Genomic DNA, 21,033 nt, shown 5'->3' with positions numbered 1-21,033 from the left:
CCTCTAGCATTTGTTGTAAAAATTTGGAATGCTTCACGAATTTGCATGTCATCCTTGCGCAGGCTATTCTTCTCAACAGAGAAACTGCAGATTTAAACAACTGCATAGATCAATAGGATTTAACAGACACCTGCTGCATATTTCACCCAGCACCATCAGAATATACTTTTTCTCAGCAGCACATGGAACATATTCCAAAATAGACCACATTTTAGGCCACAAAGTAAACTTGTCCAAATTCTGAAAAATTGAACTTATACCTTGCATTCTCTCAGACCACAAGGGAATAAAATTAGAACTCAACACCAAAAGCCACCTAAGAAAGTCTGGTAACATATGGAGGCTGAAAAAGACACTGCTGAATCACAAGTGGGTCAAAGAAGAGATTAGAAAGGAAATTCAAATGTTCATGATATTCCACAAACATGAACACACAAATTACCAGCTCCTATGGGACACAGCAAAGGCAGTACACAAGGGCAAGTTTATAGCTTTGAGTTCCTACATCAACATATTGTTGAGACCTGAAACCAACAATTTAATGAGACAACTGAGCCTCCTTTAAAAAGAGCTGCAAGATAAACCCCAATCCAGTAGACAAAAAGAAATAGTTAAAATTAAATCAGAATTAAATGAATTAGACTCCACAAAAAAACATACAAAAAAATCAACAAAACAAAGAGTTGCTTCTTCGAAAAAATTAACAAAATTGACAGACCCTTAGCAAATCTTATCAGAAAAAGAAGAGAACACACCCAAATAAATAAACTCAGAGATGCGAATGGAAATATCACCACAGAAACAACCAAGATTCAAAATATTATAAGGGAATACTTCTCAAAACTATATGCTAATAAGTTTGAGAAGGTGGCAGAAATATTGACAGGCCCAAACTAAACCAAGATGAGTTAAACCATCTTAACAGGCCCATATCAAGCATTGAAATACAGCAATAAGAGACCTCCCATCTAAGAAAAGCCCACAACCAGAGGGTTTTACAGCAGAATTCAACAAGCCCTTCAAAGCAGAGCTCACACCAATACTCCTCCAACTTTTCAATGAAATTGAAAGAGAAAGTTCACTACCGAACACATTCTATGAAACCATCATAACCCTCATCCCAAAACCAGTCAGGGGCTCATCAAAGAAAAAGAACTATACACCCATTTCTTTGATGAACATTGATGCAAAACTTCTCAACAAAATTTTGGCAAATTGAGTTCAACAATTCATCGAATCAAACAGATTTCATTTCAGGGATGCAAAACTGGTTCAATATACACAAATCAATTAATATAATTCATCACATCAACAAGAGCAAGGATAAGAACCACATGGTTGTCTCAATAGATGCAGAAAAAGCATTTGACAAGATCCAACAGCCCTTTATGATGAAGGTTCTGGAAAAATTAGGAATCCATGGAATATTCCTCAATACAATAAAGGCTGTATATAACAAACTTACAGCCAGTATTATACTCAATGGTGAAAAACTAAAGCCATTTCGTTTTAAGTCAGGACCAAGACACGGAATGTCCACTGTCTCCACTTCTCTTCAATCTAGGATTAGAATGCCTAGCTACAGTGATAGCAAAGAAGCAAACATACAGGGAATCCAACTAGGGAAAGAAGGAGTAAAACTCTCTCTCTTTGCAGATGACATGGTCTTGTATTTAAAGAATCTCAGAGATTGCATTCCCAAATTACTCAAGTTGATTCAAAACTTTGGCAAAGTAGCACGGTACAAAAGTAACCCTCAAAACTCCATGGTTTTTCTGTATGCCAACAATGAGAAAAGTGTGGCTGAAATTAGGAAAGCAACACCATTCGTAATAACCCCACAAAGAATAAAGTACCTAGGAATTAACATAACCAAAGAAGTGAAGGACCTTTATGCTGAAAACTTTAAAAGCTTGAAAAAGGAAATCAAAACAGAACTTAGAAAGTGGCAAAATCTCCCATGCTCCTGTATTAGGTAGATCAATATCGTGAAAATGGGAATAATTCCCAAGGCTATCTACAAATTCAATGTGATACCTATCAATATTCCAACCTCATTCTTCAAAGAAATTGAAGTGGCTATCCAAAAATCCATAACGAACAATAAAAGACACCAAATAGCAAAAACGATGCTCAACAGAAAGAACAGTGCTGGGGGAATATCAATACCGAATTTCAAACTCAACTACAAAGCCATAGTGATCAAAAGAGCTTGGTACCTGCAAAGAATAGACCTCAGGACCAATGGAATAGAATAGAAAACCCAGAAATGAACCTACAGACCAATAGTCATCTAATCTTTGATAAGGGAGCTAAAAAATTAGAATGGAAGAAAGAGAGCCTCTTCAGTAAATGGCAAAGTTGGCTAACTACTTGTAGAACACTAAATCGAGAACCTTATATATCACCCTGCACCGGAATCAACTCCAAATGGATCAAAGACCTCGGAGTCAAAGCACACACTCTGAAAACGGTACATGATGGAATAGAAGAAACCATAGGTCTCTTTGGCACAGCCTGAAATTTTCTTAATAGAGACCAAGAAACACAACACATCAAAGAAGGGTTGGACAAATAGGATTGCATGAAATTAAAGAGCTTCTGTACTGCAAAGGACATAGCTAGCAAGATCAATAGAAGTCCACAGATTGGGAGAAGATCTTCACTAGTCATAAAATGGACAAAGGTTTCATATCTAAATTATACCTGGAATTCAAAAAATTAAATCCCCCAACAACAAATCTTCAAAGAAACAACTGCCCAGTAAATAAGTGGGCTAGAGACTTAAGGAGAAACTTTTCTGAAGGGGAAAGAAGGATGGCCAATAGACACATGAAGAAATTCTTAACCTCCCTAGCATAAAAGTAATGCAAATCAAAACACCATTGGGATACCAGCTCAATCCAGTTAGAATGGCTAAATTCAAGAACTCTAATTAAACAACAGATGCTGGAGTGGATGTGGGCAGAAGGGAACCTTACTGCATTGTTGGTGGGAGTTTAAACTTGTTCAACCACTTTGGAAAGCAGTATGGAGGTTCCTCAAAAGACTCCACATAGAGCTCCCCTATGATCCAGCAATCCCACTTTTGGGCATTTACCCAAATGTTTAGAAACAATACCACACTAAAGCTACCAGCACAACTATGTTTATTGCAGCATTATTTACCATAGCTAAGATATGGAACCAACCCAGATGCCCCTCAGTAAATGAATGGATCAAGAAAATGTGGTATGTATACACAATGGAATTCTATGCCTCTATCAGAAAGAATAACATTGCCCAATTTGTTAGGAAATGAAAAGGCTTGGAAAAAATTATATTAAGTGAACTAAGCCACGCCCAAAGAAACATAGGTCCCATGGTTTCCATTATATGCAATATCTAGTATATGTCTGAGTCAAGAAGAAAAGTTCAGATAATTTGATGTTAGGGAAATGAACACTAAGATATGTATTGAAATGTTTTCTTTTCTTTCATGCGATTGTTTCTAACACATTGATAAGATTATTTCTTTGTTACTATGTATGTCCCTCTCCCACAGTATAATCCCTGCTTTCACTGTATTTGATGTCAGTATAATTTGTGGAGGGGAAGGGGAAAAACAAATCGTTTAAATATGGATACAAGTTAGACCCATTGCAACAATGAGATGTACAAGTCATTATGTCGGAAACAAACCTTTACAACTTTGTTGCAGGGGGAGGGGTACCAGGGACTATTGTGGGAGGAGGCGAAGGAAGGATGGGAAGGAATGTAAAGGGGAAATAAATGAGGAGGCTACAAAGCTTGATAAGAAATGTACTCATTATCTTGCCCATGTAATTGTCACCCCTCTGTACAGTATTTTCAGAACAACAACAAAAAATATATCACATTAAAAAAATGTACTCATTGGTGCTGGGATGGTGGCTCAGAGGTAGAGCACTTGTCTTGCATACATGAGGCCCTGGGTTCAATTCCTCAGCACCACATAAGCAAAAAGAAAAAAAGCTGGAAATGGGGCTGGGGCTCAAGTGGTAGAGCGTTAGCCTTGAGCTGAAGAGCTGAGGAACAGCACCCAGGCCCAGAGTTCAGGTCCCCCGACCGTACAGGCTCCCCCCAAAAAAGATATGTACTCACTATCTCGGCCATGTAATTGTAACCCTTTTGTACAGTATTTTCACACAAAAAAGATGTAACTTATTCAGTTCAGAATATAGTGAATGAGGAGATGAAGAGAAATAGTTTGGAGTAAATATGTTCAAATACTTTATAGCTTAGTATCATCACATAATAAATTTAAGTATAAAAATAGGGTAATGAAATTAATAAAAAGAATAAAATTTAACAAGCTACACTAAGTGGACATATGTGTATAATACAATTAAAAATACATTGTAAAATTAAAATTTCTAATAAAAAGACAAAAATTCATTCCAGTTGTTATAGATTCATATGTTAATATCTTTTTTCAGTTAATTACTTGACGAAGTAAAAGGAGAAATATATTTTGCTCCTTTAGAAAGACAATCTTGTCCAATTAGAATTAAAGTATTCTAGTTAATTACTGTAAATTTGAAATTGTTCAATCAACGTAATTATTATATTAGAATATTTTCAATGTATTCTTCAAAATATTATCTCTATTGGTATATACTTTTGCTATTTATTTAATATGTTTTCTTACTTAATTGCTATAAGCCATTTTCAGAATGTAGTTTGGTGTATGCAACTAGGATATATTATATCTGATCTGGAAATCAATTATTCAAACAGGTTTTTAAAAATAAAAAATGCTTATAGTGAAATAAAGTGGTAAATCCAAATTATGTATATTTGAAGACACTTCTTGATTAGTCCTCTTCTCACATTACCCATTCCCTTCTTGAGAAGAATACACATTGTAAGGAAATGATTAGAATGTTTTGGAGAAATAGTTGGACTTTAAACCAGTGATTTACTTTATGCTTCATTTTGTTTACTTTATATACAGAAAAGCTAAATTATTTTTTATTGTGAAAATACTGTACAGAGGGTTTACAATTACATGGGCAAGATAATGAGTACATTTCTTATCAAGCATTGTAGCCTGGTCCTTTGTTTCCCCTTCCCATCCCTTCCCATTCTCCGCTCGGCCCCCCAGCCCAATCCTCCCTGCTCCCACCTGCCCCCCTACACCAAAGTTGTAAAGTTTGTTTTCGACATAATGACTTGTACATCTCATTGTTGCAATGGGTCCACCTGTATCCATATTTAAACGATTTGTTTTTCCCCTTCCCCTCCACAAATTATACCGACATCAAATACAGTGAATGCAGAAAAGCTAAATTCTTACCTTATCATTTTCCTTAGGCTTTACACTCAGGTTTAATCTCTGATAAGGGTTACACTTTTTAAAAGTGGCTAAATTTAGGCTGAGGAAACTAGGTACAAGTATACTCATGCAGATTGGCCTCATTAGTCATGAGACCATGATATCAAAATGTTAACCTATGCTTACTGGTGTCAAGTTAATGAGATTCTGTGTATTATAAACAGTGATTATGAGCATTTGTTTTGTAATCAACTTCATTTCATGGGTTAGGAACTGAAGTGAGACATTATACTCAGAACTAAATTGAAGAAAGAATCCAAAATTAGTTAACAGTATACACTTAACACAATGTTTTAAAAATGCAAGCTAAAGGAAATAATTCGTGAAAAAATCAACATTTACAATAAATACAGAATCAGTATGACTGATTTTTTTTTTATCCAGCTTGCAATATGGCCTGCATGATGACTTTTCTGATTATATGTTTAGTTAGGTCTTGATATTTAGTTGGAGAAGTTCTGTTCTTTCATATATTCATTTGTCAGATCAAAGAGTAAATGAATTCCATGCCAGAGCCAACATCCATAATAATGTTATAGTTGTATCCTGCTACTTTGCCAAACTTTCAAATCAGCTAGAGTATCTTGAGTCTTTTCTCGATCTCACTAAATAGGTATGCAATTTTGACAGAACTAGAAATATTTTGAACACCATTTGTTAAAATTGTATTTTCCAGAAGCTACTATTCTCTCTTTTCATGAGATTTTTAATTTCATTTATATAATGTGCTGATGTTTTCTTTTAGATAACCCATGTTCAGTCTTCTACAAACAGTGTAATTTAGAGTAGTTTTAAATTAGGTAAACTCATGTAAACTGCTCAGATTCTATTACTTGAATATTTTGTCCTTGTTAAATCAGTGGTATTTAGTTCTCAGTATGGATACTATTGGACTTATTGCATTTATGAATATTTTAAGTATGTCATGATTTTTGTGATTTAATACTGTAGCATTTTTTCTTTTAAATATGTGCAGATCTTACTTCATATACAGTTACATTTGTTTTCAACAATTTGATCCGTTCAAGGGATTTGCTGTATTAGGTTCACCCAGATGAATTTAATTACAAATTAACCGAACCTTATTTCTGAGAGACAGTTATCCTTATAGCTCTACTCAAATTAACATGTATTTGAGGTTTTTGTACTTAAAAAAAACTGTACATAACATGTTTTAGTTCCTGGGGGAGTTCCACTTTCTTGGTTTTTTTTCCAGCTGTGGTGACTGCAACATATGTGTGCATTTTATTTCAATTGTTTTGTGTTTATTTGTGTTTATTTTGTTTCATATAAGAGAAAGTACAAATAGAATCAGTGATTTAGAACTTTTTCAAATAGAATTCTAAGAGAGACACTTGAATTTTTATGACAATTGGCAATGGGCATGTCTTAGTGGAGGAGTAGCAAAATAACAGAGACATTGTTGGATGTGAGTTGAATTCTTCCTCCTTTTGCCTCACTATTTCCAATGATATTACTTCAAAGTCTTTGGTGAAAAGAAAATAATTTTGCCTGTATGAACTCAGAATTTTTGGTTTAATTGGGACACACTGCACATTCATATTAGATTTTAAGACTAAAATCTTTTTTCCCTTAGTTTAAAAACACAGTTGTGAATTTATAATATTAAAATAGCACCTAATAATTTAAATGAAATTGTCCAAACTATTTTCACTTCACCCTATATGCAATATAGAATGTAATAATACTGTGTAAGATAGTATGCAATGATTGACTTTGTGCAAAATTAATGACAGTGGATTTTGTGAGATATTTAGTAATAGTAAAAATTACATTTCAATCTATTAAAAATCCCAGTTCCATCTAAAAATAACTCATAGTTATAAATTAATGCTGAAAAATAAGATTGTTTATTGGAAAAAGCCAGAATTTTCAATAAGCTTGCTTTTTTAAAATTGACTTGGATCTGGGCTTTGGTGGCTCATGCCTGTAATCCTATCTACTCAGGACTCTGAGATCTGAGGATAGTGGTTGAAAGTTATATGGACAGAAAAGTCTGTGAGACTCTTATCTCCAATAAACGTCCTAAAAACCAGAAAAGGCACTGTGGCTCAAGTGGTACAGTGCTAGCCTTGAGGTGAAGAGCTGAGCGACAGTGCCCAGGGCCAGAGTTCAAGCCCCATGACTGACAAAAAAAATTGGCATGGAGTTTTACTTTATTATTTCATGATTTTTTATGAGTGTTTGTTCAGTGAAAATGTCATTGGATTTTATATTTTGTGTTGGCATAAAATGAGCCTACTATTGTCTTAAATTAATCACAAAAACTCTCTGATTCTATGACAGCATAAATTTTGTGGGTAATGGTGAAGACCAAATTGCCTTTTTGAAAAAACAAATTATATCACACCCCAAAAAAGAGGAACAAATGAAAATATAAGCCAAAACTTACTCTGTAAATCTTGATGGACTAATAGTCTGTCAGTTTGTTTTAACTATTAATCAAAAATTAAAGTAATACTGGGTAATATTAACCCATTTAAATTTCTTCATCCTTGTCATTTAAAAAACACTTTAAAAAGAAATTCAACAAGTGGTAATAGACGAGTTTTGCAATTATGTAGTTTAATAGAGCTCTGAGTTGTGGATATAGGACATTCATCTAAGTGAGTAATATTTAAATTAAATCCCATAAAGTTTATTCCTTCAATTTTCTGGCTAAAGTATTCTACAATCTAGGTATTTTTAAAAGAAATATTGTATGTTGTTTCACTGTTGACAACGTAATTGGAAGACTAAATGTTTTCCTATACCATGGCCACCTTAAACAGGGTGGATGTATTAAGGTTGGCAGGTAAAACTTTTGGGACAGCTTTAATGTTTGAATCTTGGATAGGATTTGATTGGGAATTGTGGCAGACTTTCATGGTTTGAGAAGAAAAATGACAGGCCATATGAAATACTTTTATCTGCTACATTGTTATATTAGTTTTTTTTCAAACACACACATACACACAGATACACACATTTGTAGTATAAAGACCCACTCCGTCTGCAAGAAAATATTTTAATAGGAATTCCATAAAATATTTAGTCCCCTGAGATCTAATTAGAATTTATAGAAATATCTAGTTGCTTCCATCCCTGGACATGTCATTACCATTGGTGAAGATGTTGCCATTTGAATTTAGAATGCCCCAGAAAGACCTATGTGTTAAAGAAAAATGACTTTCTATTTCTTCCCAGATGCTGGAGAGTACCTGAACAGTTCTTCTGGAGATTAAGTTCTTCAGTGTGAAATCTATGAGAACAAAGACTCTCATCTACTTTCTTCTTTCATCTTTTAATCATTCTAAGTCAAAACTTTTCTCTTTGACATACTCCCCGCCTTGATATTGTCTTGTCACATGCCCCAAAGCAATAAAACCAACTAAACATACACTGAAACCTTCAAACTTGTAAATCTGAGTAAAATTTTGTTTAATAATTGGACAATATCACTTATTATGGTAGGGTATAAAGCTAACACAAGTCTCGTCTTTCTAACAATGTAGAGTATATTAAATTGTGCTTCATTATAACATATCTAACTTAATGTTTTATTTTATGTTCTAGTTTCTTTTGATCCCAGGGCTTAAACTCAGGGCATGGATGGTGTTTTCGTGTTCTAGGCCAGTGCTCGACATACAATCTGAACTGGAATTCTATTTGCCCTGGTAATTAATTGGAGATAAGAATCTAATGAACTTTTACTCAGATTGGCTTTGAACTATGATATTCAGATCTCAGCCTCTTAACTAGCTCAGATTACATCCTTGAACTACCAGTGCCTAGCCATGTTGCATATTTTGTGTAATTCCAATTTTCAGCATTATATAGGTGATGTTACTGCAATATAAAAATTACCCCTGTTTTCCCTGTATTTGATGTTGGTATAATTTGTGGAGGGGAGGGGAAAAACCAAATTGTTTAAATAGGGATATAAGTGGACCTACTGCATCAATGAGAGGAACGAGATGTTATCTAGAAAAACGAACTTAACAATTTTGGCTTGGGTTTTGGGGGAGGTTCGTGAGTGGAAGATGGACAAGGATGGTAAGGGGAAACAAAGGAGTAGGTAACAATGCTTGATAAGAAATGTACTCATTATGGGGCTGGGAAGGTGGCTCAGAGGTAAAGCGCTTGCCTTGCATGCATGAGGCCCTGGGTTCGATTCCTCAGCACCACATAAACAAAAAGGAAAAAGCCAGAAATGGAGCTTTGGCTCAAGTGGTAGAGCGCTAGCCTTGAGCTGAAGAGCTGAGGGACAGCACCCAGGCCCAGAGTTCAGGCCCAACGACTGGACCCCCCCCCACCCCCCCAAAAAAAAGAAATGTACTCATTTCCTTGCCTATGTAATTGTAACCCCTCTGTACGGTATTTTCACAATAAAAAAAAATCTTAAAACATACTAAGGATATTTGTAAGGTATATAATGAAGAATTTTCATTCTTTACAAAATCTATGCAAAATCTATGCTAAACTATTTCTATTTTAATGTACATTTCCTGCAAACAGTTTGATATAGTTTAATACTTGTCACACCAACTTTTTCTATACTCTACTGGATATTTAATTGTTCAAGTATGTATGTATATGTATATTTATAAGTATATGTATAAGTATCTATATATATGTTCCAATGTGGATCATCAGAATTGAAACTTTGCTTTGTTTTGCTGTTCAGCAATTAAAGCTGGTCAGTTCATTCTGTGGCAATATTTGTGTTCATTCTGATCATTCATTTATTTACCACACCATCAGACATCTAAAATCAGCTTCATCTCCTGGAGAAATTACCAATCAGTCCAACCAATATACACCCAGAGCGTTTTAATAGAGCAAGCTTTAATGAAGGAAGATAACAGGAAGGGACAACTACAGAATTTCTACAGAGACCTGACATCTTTCACATTTCTGCCTTCCTCCTCATACTTAAGCAAGCATTGAGGAACACTATAAATATACTGCATTTATAACTTAAGGATCAGTGTTTTTTTCCAACTTGAAGTCTTCTTTTCCATGATTTTTGACATAAACTTTTGGGGATATTTTTTATTGTGATGGGATTCCAACCAAAACTAAGCCATGTATGTCAAGAAGGTCAATGTTTTCAAATCAGAGTACAAAAGAGGGAGAAAATTATGGTTAGCTATATATATTAAGCACAAATATAGGCAATATCAAGATATTTTGAAATTGTATACTTTTACTGGATAAAGTTGCTCAAACCTATAATATTACCTACTTGGAAACCAGAGATTAGAGAATTCCATCTCAGGCAAGCCCAAACACAAAAAGAAATTTCAGATACTCTAACCATTTGCTGGGTGCAATGTTTTATGTTTGTGTTAGGAGGACCACAGTCCAAGCATGCCCAGGCATAGTGATACTGCCTCAAAATAAGAAATCCAATTATAATCTTCAGATATGGTAGTAGTAGAGATGCTGTTTCAAAAGTAAAGGGTTTTGGGTTCAATCTTCCAGTTCCCCTAGAAATTTAAGTGTGTGCCAGGGTAAGAATTTGGTATATCTAAGGTAAAGATTTCATGCTCTTTTAACAAGCTCTAATAAAGCCTTTACTTTTTTGCTATTTTTAAGAAGTATAACCAGAACTTCCATGCCAAAAACAAATTATTTCTTAATAGAGATTTTCTTTCATCCATTAAGTAATATGCTATGTGTTGGATATTGTCCCACTGAAATCATATTAAAGATAAAAAACCTATTGTCTTAGAAAGTGACTGCATATGGAAACTGAATCTCAATGGTAGCATTTAAGTTGAAGTCTCCTCCAAGAGAAGCAGAAGGTCTTGAATATGCCAAGGAAAGAGGACTCAGAAGAAGCAAGCTCCGATCTTGGAGTTTTAGTTCCACCAGCTCTGAGGAAACGCATTTACAGTGTTAACGCACTCAAGCTGTGGTAGTTTATTATTACAATTATTATCAAACATGTGTATTCTATAAGACATGAAAAGCCATTGACTATTGGGGTCCATAATGCTAGTGATTAAGAAGGATGAGATTTGGGGGATAATGGTTTTCTGTCTGGTAGGAAAGTTCATGAGGTTATATCTCCAATTAACTACAAAAATTACTGGGGTGTGGCATGGTTCAAATGGTAGACTGACTACTGTTAGCAAACTGAGCATGAGTTATGTTCAAGCCCAAAAATGGAAGAAAGAAAAAGTCCTTAGAAAACTACTATGAGAAACAGAATTATGAATAGGAAAGCAGAAACAAAAGAAATAAACATTGATACGAACAAAGCTTCCCAATATGAATTATCACACAAACTATAATATTTAGAGTTTTCTTTCCTATACAGTAGAACTAAATGGTATTTTGACTTGACGAAACTAAAATGTAAAACTGTATGCAATAAATAATTACATTACTTTTATGTTTCCATAATATAATTTCTTTTCCTACAAATTTCAAAATAGTGTAGCTATGGAAAATCAATAAATGTTTCATTTTCATATGGGATTACATATCTTTGCAAGTGTTGTTCAAAATTGTTCTATACTGAAATGGTCGTCATTGATATCTTTCTCAAGATACCAAATGTTTATACTTTCAGCTGACCTTCTACAAAACTCATACCCCAAACATAAATTTTTAGTTTGTTAATGCAATCAAAAGAATATAAACATGTGTCTCAATAATGTTATTTACTTTTATCTGCTGTCATTAATGTAGTAAAACTAATATAATTAAGTATATACCCTGAGAGAAACAAGACACTTCCTTCTAAATACAGACTGGCAGGCACACACACACACACAAACACACACACACACATTTACCACTTTCACTCAGGTTAGCTTCCTGACATTGGGTATCAGACAATGATCTAATAATCAATCTTCCTGCCCAGACATAAAATATATTCATAATTCCACAATACAAAAACACCAGATAATTCAAAATAATGAAAAGACTTCACAGAACCAACCAGCTCTTGAGCCATCTACTCCCTGATTTCATTTATTTATGATGATGCATTTTTCATATCATAATTAAAAATATTTTTGAGTCTGTCTGATTAGCAGACAAAAATAAGTTATCATATAATAGAAAATGTAGGTAAAATTACCTGTCTGTAGGTAATCTTTAATATATCTTAACAAAGACTCCTGTTTCCTTCTTGCAGAGTCTGTTTCTGACATTTTGCCCTAAAGTCGAATATTAAATTACAAAGGACATGCTATATTCCTTAATTCATTTTTCATAAAGGTTATGCTATGGAATTGAATCTGATTTGTTTGCTTATTCTAAAGTAAATTTTCTCAACAACTTGAATTATTGTTTCTGTTACTCCTAAGCAATTTGAAATATCAAATAAAACTGGAAATTCCCTTCAGCAATGATTTGTGAATGGCATTAAAGTTTGTGGAGGGATGCAGGACTTGAATTATCTAGAGTGCCTTAAAAATGGCACTGTTGGGGCTGGGAAGGGGTCTCAGTTGTAGAGTGCCTGCCTTGCAAGCATGAGGCCCTGGGTTTGATTCCTCAGCACCACAAAAGCAAAAAGAAAAAAAGCCGGAATTGGCGCTATGGTTCAACTGGTAGAACACTAGCCTTGAGCTGAAGAGCTGAGGGACAGCGCCCAGGCCCAGAGCTCGGGCCCCACAACTGGAGCCCCCAAAAATGGCACTGTTATTCAAAAGGCTGATCATTTAGTCAGCTTTTAAAGTGTGGTCTTCTTATTTCATCTAATAAGATAAAAGTATGCTTTTCATCACATTCTTGCCTGCAAAACAGTAGAATTATTTCTTTTGTACAGTTGTTGTCCAGCTGCGACTGTAGTGAAACCTACAAACAACTACACATCTGTGTTAGCTGCTCTACATTTTGAAATTTTCTTCCAAAAGCTCTTATGATTTGAGCCCAAATTCATGGGATAGTCACATAATCCACAATTATAAAGCAATAAAATATACAAAGACCACGTGCAAAATGAGGTTCATTTTTTTTCCTGTTGTTTCCTTTTTTTCTTATTGTCTTTTAAGGAGCTAGGGGCTGTTTATTTCTCATTATTGCTGATGTGACTTAAATAAATTTACCAGATTTTTCAAATAAAATAAAGAGATATTTAGTCACAAAATACAACTAAGCATTTGCGTGATTTTTTTTATTCTAGTCTTGTTCTCAGTTATCTTCAAATAACATAGAGATGAGCCAATCATGTGTGTAAATTGACAGATATCAAGCACACAAAACTCTAATTTTTATATCAACTTCACCTAGAAAAGAAAATTATCACTTGTTTCATGTCTTAAGTAATCTACTTAAAACAAGTTTTATTAATTTTATCAATAAATTTCATAATCTATGGAATTGATGCATTGCATAAGTATTTGATTCCTTATTTCCACTGAATTAATATTACATATACTTTATTTTTTATATATGAAATAATGATATTCTTGAGGATAAAACATACCTGTTTTTCATTTTGGTTGCCAAAATGGAATATTAGGCATTTTGAAAATTTAACTTTAAATCTAAGCCTTTAAATTTAACTAGGACTTGAATTGTGTTACTTACAACTTTCATATTAATATAAAAAGCATTATTAAATAGAAAGCAAAATTATGTTATCACACCTTAATCCCTGAATTAACTTTATGATAAAAAACAATTATATTTGTATCACAAGATATATATATGCAAACAAACTATGAGATATGGGAACAGAAAACTCTTGTTTTATGTTTGTTTATACTTTGTGATGATTCTCTCTACTTTACCTTATGTCTGGTATATTCATTGTATATCTTCAGGAAGGTGAGGGGTGGGCACAGAGCTTTAGGGAAAAGAGCTGAAAATTGTAGCAATCGAGTTCATTGAACATTGATGAAAGTGAACTATTTAACACATGGGTGGCAACAGGAAGGTAGGACAGGGAAAACGTGAGGGAACTGAAGACATTTCACAAAAGGAAATGTACTCTTTACCTGACTCATGTAATTGTAACCCATTTATAAATCACCTTAATAAGAACAACAGAGTACATTTATTTTAAAAAGGCAAAAAAAATGTGGTTTCTTAGAATCCTAGATATTTGTTTTGTTCACTGGTTGAGTCTATCTCTGAAAATAGCTAGGTTGACATTCATTGGGCAAATATGTGAGCAACTAGTAGATAAATGTCAATTATAATTTACTTTTTTTAAGACTGTAATTCATTTATTTTTTAATCTAATTTGTATTATATCTGTTTACCAATTTTTGGTTTGGTTTGTTCCTGTTTTTCAAGGACCTAGTGCCACATCCTTAGTGCTGATTCAAGATTGTTCTAATTTGTTGATATACATCCTCAAAGACATTAATTTTCCTCTGATTATTGCCTGTGTTGTTGTGTCCCAGAGGTGGTTGTATTTTGTATGTTCACTTCCACTGAATTCCATAAACGTTGCAACTTCCCTCCATATCTCTTCAGTGACTCAATAATGATTTAGCAATGTGTTATTCAGTCTGTGAGTTTCAAAATTTTCTGTGATGCCTCTTGATGCCAAGATCTAATTTGGTCCCATATGGTTTGAGAAGATACGAAGAGTAATTTCATTTTTATTTTTGAATTTTCCAAGATTTTTCCTTGTGATCTAAGATATGATCTATTTTGGAAAATGTTCCATGGGCTGCTGAGAGGAATATGTATTGTGAAGCTGTTAGGTGAAATAGTCTGTAGATATCTGTTAGGTATAGCTTGTCAATGCAGTTATTTAGCTCTGAAGTTTTTTGCTAAGTTTTTACCTGGGTGGCCTGTCCAGAGGTAAGAATGATGTGTTGAAGCAACAAACAATGTATTTGGATGTATGCATGTTTTTAGGGTAAGTAGTATTTGTCTGATGAATTTGGGAGCTCTAGGATTCATGGTATTGATAATTAAAATTGTTATATACCTCTGATGGAGAGTTTTCTTTATGAATATTTAATATCTATCTTTGTCTCTTTTTACTTTCATACCACTTTCAATTTAAAGCATATTTTATCTAATATTAGTATACCTACTCTGACCTGTTTATGAGGTCCATTTTTAATTTGTAAAGGTCATATACAGAAGTGTTATCATTACATAAGTCAAATAATGAACACATTTCTTTTAGAAAAGTCTCACTTCTTCCCTCATATCCTCCCAGTTTTTCCCTTTCAACCTCCCTCCCCCATAAGTTGTATAGTTCATTTACAATGTAGTGTCTATTGAGTAGCACTGCTGTATTTTTTTAACCCTGTGTCTCACCATTTCTGTGTTCACCCTTGCGCTTTCCAAACTTACATATGAGACAAAAGGTGCAGAAATATAAAAATATAGCATCAGAACACAGAAGGAAAAAGCAAAATAATAAAAAAAAAACTCTCATTGTCATTTCTTGGAGATTATTTTAATGAACATTATTTTATATGATGACATTCATATAGCTATTTAGCCTTGGTGATCTTCTCCAAAGGACATCCTTCTTTTACCTCACTGTATAAATGTTTAGAATCCCTTATAATTTATCATGTGTAAGTGTAATGTTTTCTCTTTTACCATCCAAGTGTTTTTACTTTTAGAGTTAGAGACACATTGTAATACAGCAAATGAGGAAAATCAGGCAACTTATAATTCTTTGAGTCTGTCTTCCTTCACTTAATATAAGTTTGGTCCAAATGTTTCCATTTCCTTATGAATGGTGTAATATCATTCTTTCTGTGTGAATAGAATTGCATCATACTGAAGAGGTTCTTCATGGCAAAGGAAAAAGTTAGCAGGCTATATAGAAAGAGAACAGAATGGAAGAAGATTTTTACTAGCTAAGCATCAGACAATTGGTTTCATAATTAACCCATATTTAGAGATCAAAAAGTTAAACCCAACAAAAATAAACCCTCAAATAAACAAGAACTCAATTAATATATGGGATAAATGCTTAAAGATAACTTCTTAGAGGAAGAAGTAAGAATGACAAATAGACACATCTCTCTCCATAAAAGAAAGGCAAATCCAAACAACACTGAGATTCATCTAACCCCTGTTACAATGTCATTATGAAAAAATGAACAATCACAGTTATTGATAGATGTGGCCCAAAGGAAACTCTATTAACCTGTTGTTGGGAATGTAATCTTGTTCAACCCCTATGGAAAACACTATGGAAATTGCTCAGAGAACTGAATAGAGAGCTACCTATGATCCAGCAATTCCACTTACGGGCATTTATACAATGGAGCAGAAACAAGGCCAAACTGAAGCTACCATCAAAATCATGGTGATTGTTGCATTATTTTCTCTAGCCAACATAAGGGAGCAGCCCAGATGCCTCTCATTGTAAAAAGAGATCAAGAATTATATATGTATATATATATATATTATATATATCTAATATTGTTATTGATTCCCATTTACAAGTGGATATGTGTGTATATATGTGTTTATATATATACATACATATATACATGTATATAAACACATATATATGCATGCATAATGGAATTCTGTTCATCCATCCGAAAGAATAATATTGCACCATCTTTAAGGAAAATGAAACAATTATTAAAAATATTAAGTGAAATAAAGCCCACTAAGAGAAACTTAGCTTGTATGATTTTCCTCATTTGTGGTAGATAGAAGCTGCCTATAAATGTAAAAGTAAACACACTGGATGGTATGCAAATGAATTATCTGAAGTGTCATAGTCCATGGAGAGTGAAAATTCCATAATTCTCTTAAAAGACTAAGTCACAGCTCAACAAAATAATTACCAGTAAATATGTACTGCAAGAGAGGACAGTAGGGGGCATTATGGGAGGGGTAGGAAATTGAAGTTTAAAAGGATAGAATACAGGCAAGAATCCATTGTATACTTCCCAGAATTGAAATATACAAAGGAAAGGGTAGTGTGAAATGGGAGATGTTGAAGTGGTAACACAATTCCAGATGCATTGTACACATAAATTGGTTTGTTAAATGGCAAGTAACTCCATATCCTAATATTGAGATACATAAGGATTGGGGTTGGTTGGGAGGGGTGGATTAGAATGTTGAAAGAGGTGACAGTGATCAAGATGCACTGTATCCATAAACTGTTTCAGTGAATGTACAACTACTTAAAGATAATAAAAATATTCAAAAATTAATTATGACAGTTGAATAGAGTTGAACATCAATTCAATTCCCATTTAAAAATATTTTTAACCTGTAGACTTGGAGAATAAAATTCAAATAATAAAATTTTATGAATCTTTTTTTTATCAGCATTTGTGATATTAACTAAAAATTACTTTGCCTTCTGTCAGCCATTGGGCTTTTATAAGAGAATACTTCAAAGTAAGTGGCTTAAAAACAACAGGAGTATAATTATCTATATACTAGAAGCTTGAATATTGATTATAAAAATGGTTGTTCAAACAAATTCTTATCTTATGGGGGTCCATTTCTGGTTCATTATAATCTAATTGCTGGACTTTCACATGGCAGAATAATTATATTGCGCTTCTTTCATCAGGATCATTATTGTAGTGTCATCTCTGAAAAGTTGATGCTAATATAACCAGAAGGGGGAATAGAATTTCAACATGTGTATCTGGAAGGAGTTACATAGTTCAATACACTTTGCAACTTTTGCTTTAACTCAATGTAGAGTATCATTTGGATATTATTTCATAGAAGATAATAACTTAAGGACAAACTTATATCATGTGACTTATGTGAATGATTCTTCTTACAATGGGAATAATTATAGTGATAGCAAAGTGAAATATGATTGTTTAGTGGCTCTTGAATCACATCATAAGTAATCATGTAAATGTGTCACAGCCTTTTTAAGGACCTTCTGATGTATTTGAACAATCTCCGATGAAATAATTGCTTTCAGAAATATTCATTTGAGCCAAAAAATACAGATCCTCTTTGATTTTAATTACTTCCTGCTATTAGGACTCACACAGACACCAAAATCAGAGCATGCTAATTTCTCTGATAAAATACATAATAAAATTTTATTAATTAATTTAACATTAAGACTGTAATATTAATAGCAGGATAAATCCTTGTATTCACATTATATAATATATTGACATCCTTTGGTTTAATCAATTTTTAGAATATTTATACGGAAGTGTAAAATGTTTGCAAATACTTATTGGATGATGTATAGAAAATGAGAATAAGATTGGCATACATATTGCTACAGATGCAAACTGATTCAGCAGGGTATTTATGATAGTTCATTTGTTGGTTTCATTCATGCATCTAGAACATGCAAAGAAGTCAAAATTGCAAACTTGACTTTACTAAAGGATTCATTACATGAAGTTTTTGTTGGGCTAAACATATTTTATAAATTAAATGGTTTTGTCCCTTCCGTTTTCCCTCCCTCCTTCCCTTCCTTCCTTCCTTCCCTCCTTCCTTCCTTCCTTCCTTCCTTCCTTCCTTCCTTCCTTCCTTCCTTCCTTCCTTCCCTCCTTCTCTTCCTTCCTTCCTTCCTTCCTTCCTTCCTTCCTTCCTTCCTTCCTTCCTTCCCTCCATCCCTTCCTCTCTCTTTCTTTCTCTCCTTCCTTTCTTTCTATCTTTCTTTGTTTCTTTCTTTTTTCTTCCAATCTTCCTCTCTTTCTTTTACTCAGAATATCTATTATGGCTATGGAAAAAATGCCAATGTTGTACTCCAAGGTGCTATGAGTAGTTATAAATATTAACTAAATTAGTATTAATTTTAATAACCTATGTTGTATCTTAAGACAAATTGTACTAAAAACTTCACAACGTTGCAAAATATGTAACAAATATTACTTTTCATGATATTGTTTATTTCTTCAAACCAAAATAAACATTTAGACTTAATATTGTTTGTGTGTGTGTATGTTTTTCTTGTGATTTTAATTCAAGACCTATCCTTTCGTTATTGTTTTTTTTTTTCCCTCAAGTATGTTGCTTTATCGTTTGAGCCACAATTCCACTTCTGGATTTGTGTGCGGTGTGTGTGTGTGTGTGTGTGTGTGTGTGTGTGTGTGTGTGTGTGTGTGTGTGTGTGTGTGTCTTGTGCTGTGTGTGTGTTTAATTGAGATGTGTCTCACAAACTTTCTTGCCAAGGCTGGCTTTGCACCCCCGCTTACTGAGTAGTGAGGATTACATGCTTGAGACACTCATATTTAGCACAGGATTAATATATCTAAGAATAAAATAAATGTCATATTATTTGAATTCTAGAGGCTCAATTTAACAAATTAACACTTAAATATTTATTTAGTTATTAAACTTTAACCTGCAATGTGAAAAGTAGTTTTCATTTTTATGAAAAATTATAAACTCAAAGGTTTAAATGACAGAATCTTTGGAGAAATTGAAATAATCTGTTATTCAAAAGCAAAAAAGGGATTGTTAATCAAATTTCTCATGTAAGCTAAAAGCAATAGGCTCTGTCAGGCTGAATGCTCTGTCAGGCAATTTTTCATTAAAGTAAATATTATCTACTGTGGTCACATGATTTGCTCTTCTATTAAACATAAACTTTTTTGACATAAAAATGTAGATTCATACATTTTTGGGGGGGAGGGTGTCTGGTCATGGGGCCTGAACGCTGTGTCTGGGTGCTGTTCCTCAGCTCTTCAGCTCAAGGCTAGTGCTCTAACATTTGAGCCACAGTGCCACTTCCAGCTTTTTTATTTTTGCTTATGTGGTGCTGAGGAATCAAACCAAGGGCCTTATGTATACAAGGCAAGCGCTCTACCACTGAGCCACCTTCCCAGCCCCATACATTTTTTGAGTATATAGAAATCTTAGTTAATGGTCATGTATTTCTGAGGTTTGATTACCAAGTCATTTCAGAGAAACACTGAATTTTATGTATTTTATGTCAACAGTGATTTTTAGAAATTGAATCAATCTCATTATAAGATAACTAAAACAAGATATTCCATCACTTATCCAATTATTCCTATAGACTTGAAGATAACTTATTTTTCAATGGTAGGAAATTAATATTATACCTACTCACTATAGAATAATCAAAAGATTGTGATAGTATTTATTTTTCCTTCAACTCGAAAGAAAGAACCTTACTATAGATGACAAATACTTGAATGGAAATGCCATAACATTATGAAAAATTCAAAAAGAATTCATTATGAGTTATATGAAATAGTCATTTTGGAAGGTCACAAAGTGAAACCTCTTGATGCTTCCTTATCTGTTAAATAAAATGTATTTGCACTCAAAATATTTCATTCATCTCTTCAGCAATGGTATAACCAAACCACCTCTATGCCAAATAGCATCTCTAATATTTAGGAATAGATGTTATTGCAATTGTATAGAAAGATCTACCCCCCCACTCTAGAAATTAAATCTGAAATCATAAAGGATTGGGATTAATAATTAGATTTCATTATGTTGCCATAAAGAGATGAACCCTTTCAAGTGGGCATAGTCGTAGTGATTAGGTCACTAAGAACTTGTGATCAAAGATGGTGTTAAGATCAAAGTCATTTCTTCCTCTTCCTTCTTTTACTTCTCTGTCTCCTTCTACTTTTCTTTCTCCCTCTCCTTCTTCCCCTCCTACTCTTTCTCCCTTTCCCAATCCTATACCTCCTCTTCTTTACTTCATGGCTTCCATAAATACACATACACATCACATGTTCCAGATATCAGGTATTGTACCACCACCAACCCAAAACAATGAGGATAAGAAATGT

The sequence above is a fragment of the Dipodomys spectabilis genome, unplaced genomic scaffold, assembly GCF_019054845.1.
Source record: "Dipodomys spectabilis isolate Male_0828 unplaced genomic scaffold, ASM1905484v1 ptg000193l, whole genome shotgun sequence".
Lineage (NCBI taxonomy): Eukaryota > Metazoa > Chordata > Mammalia > Rodentia > Heteromyidae > Dipodomys > Dipodomys spectabilis.
Note: the sequence above shows the minus strand (reverse complement) of the source record.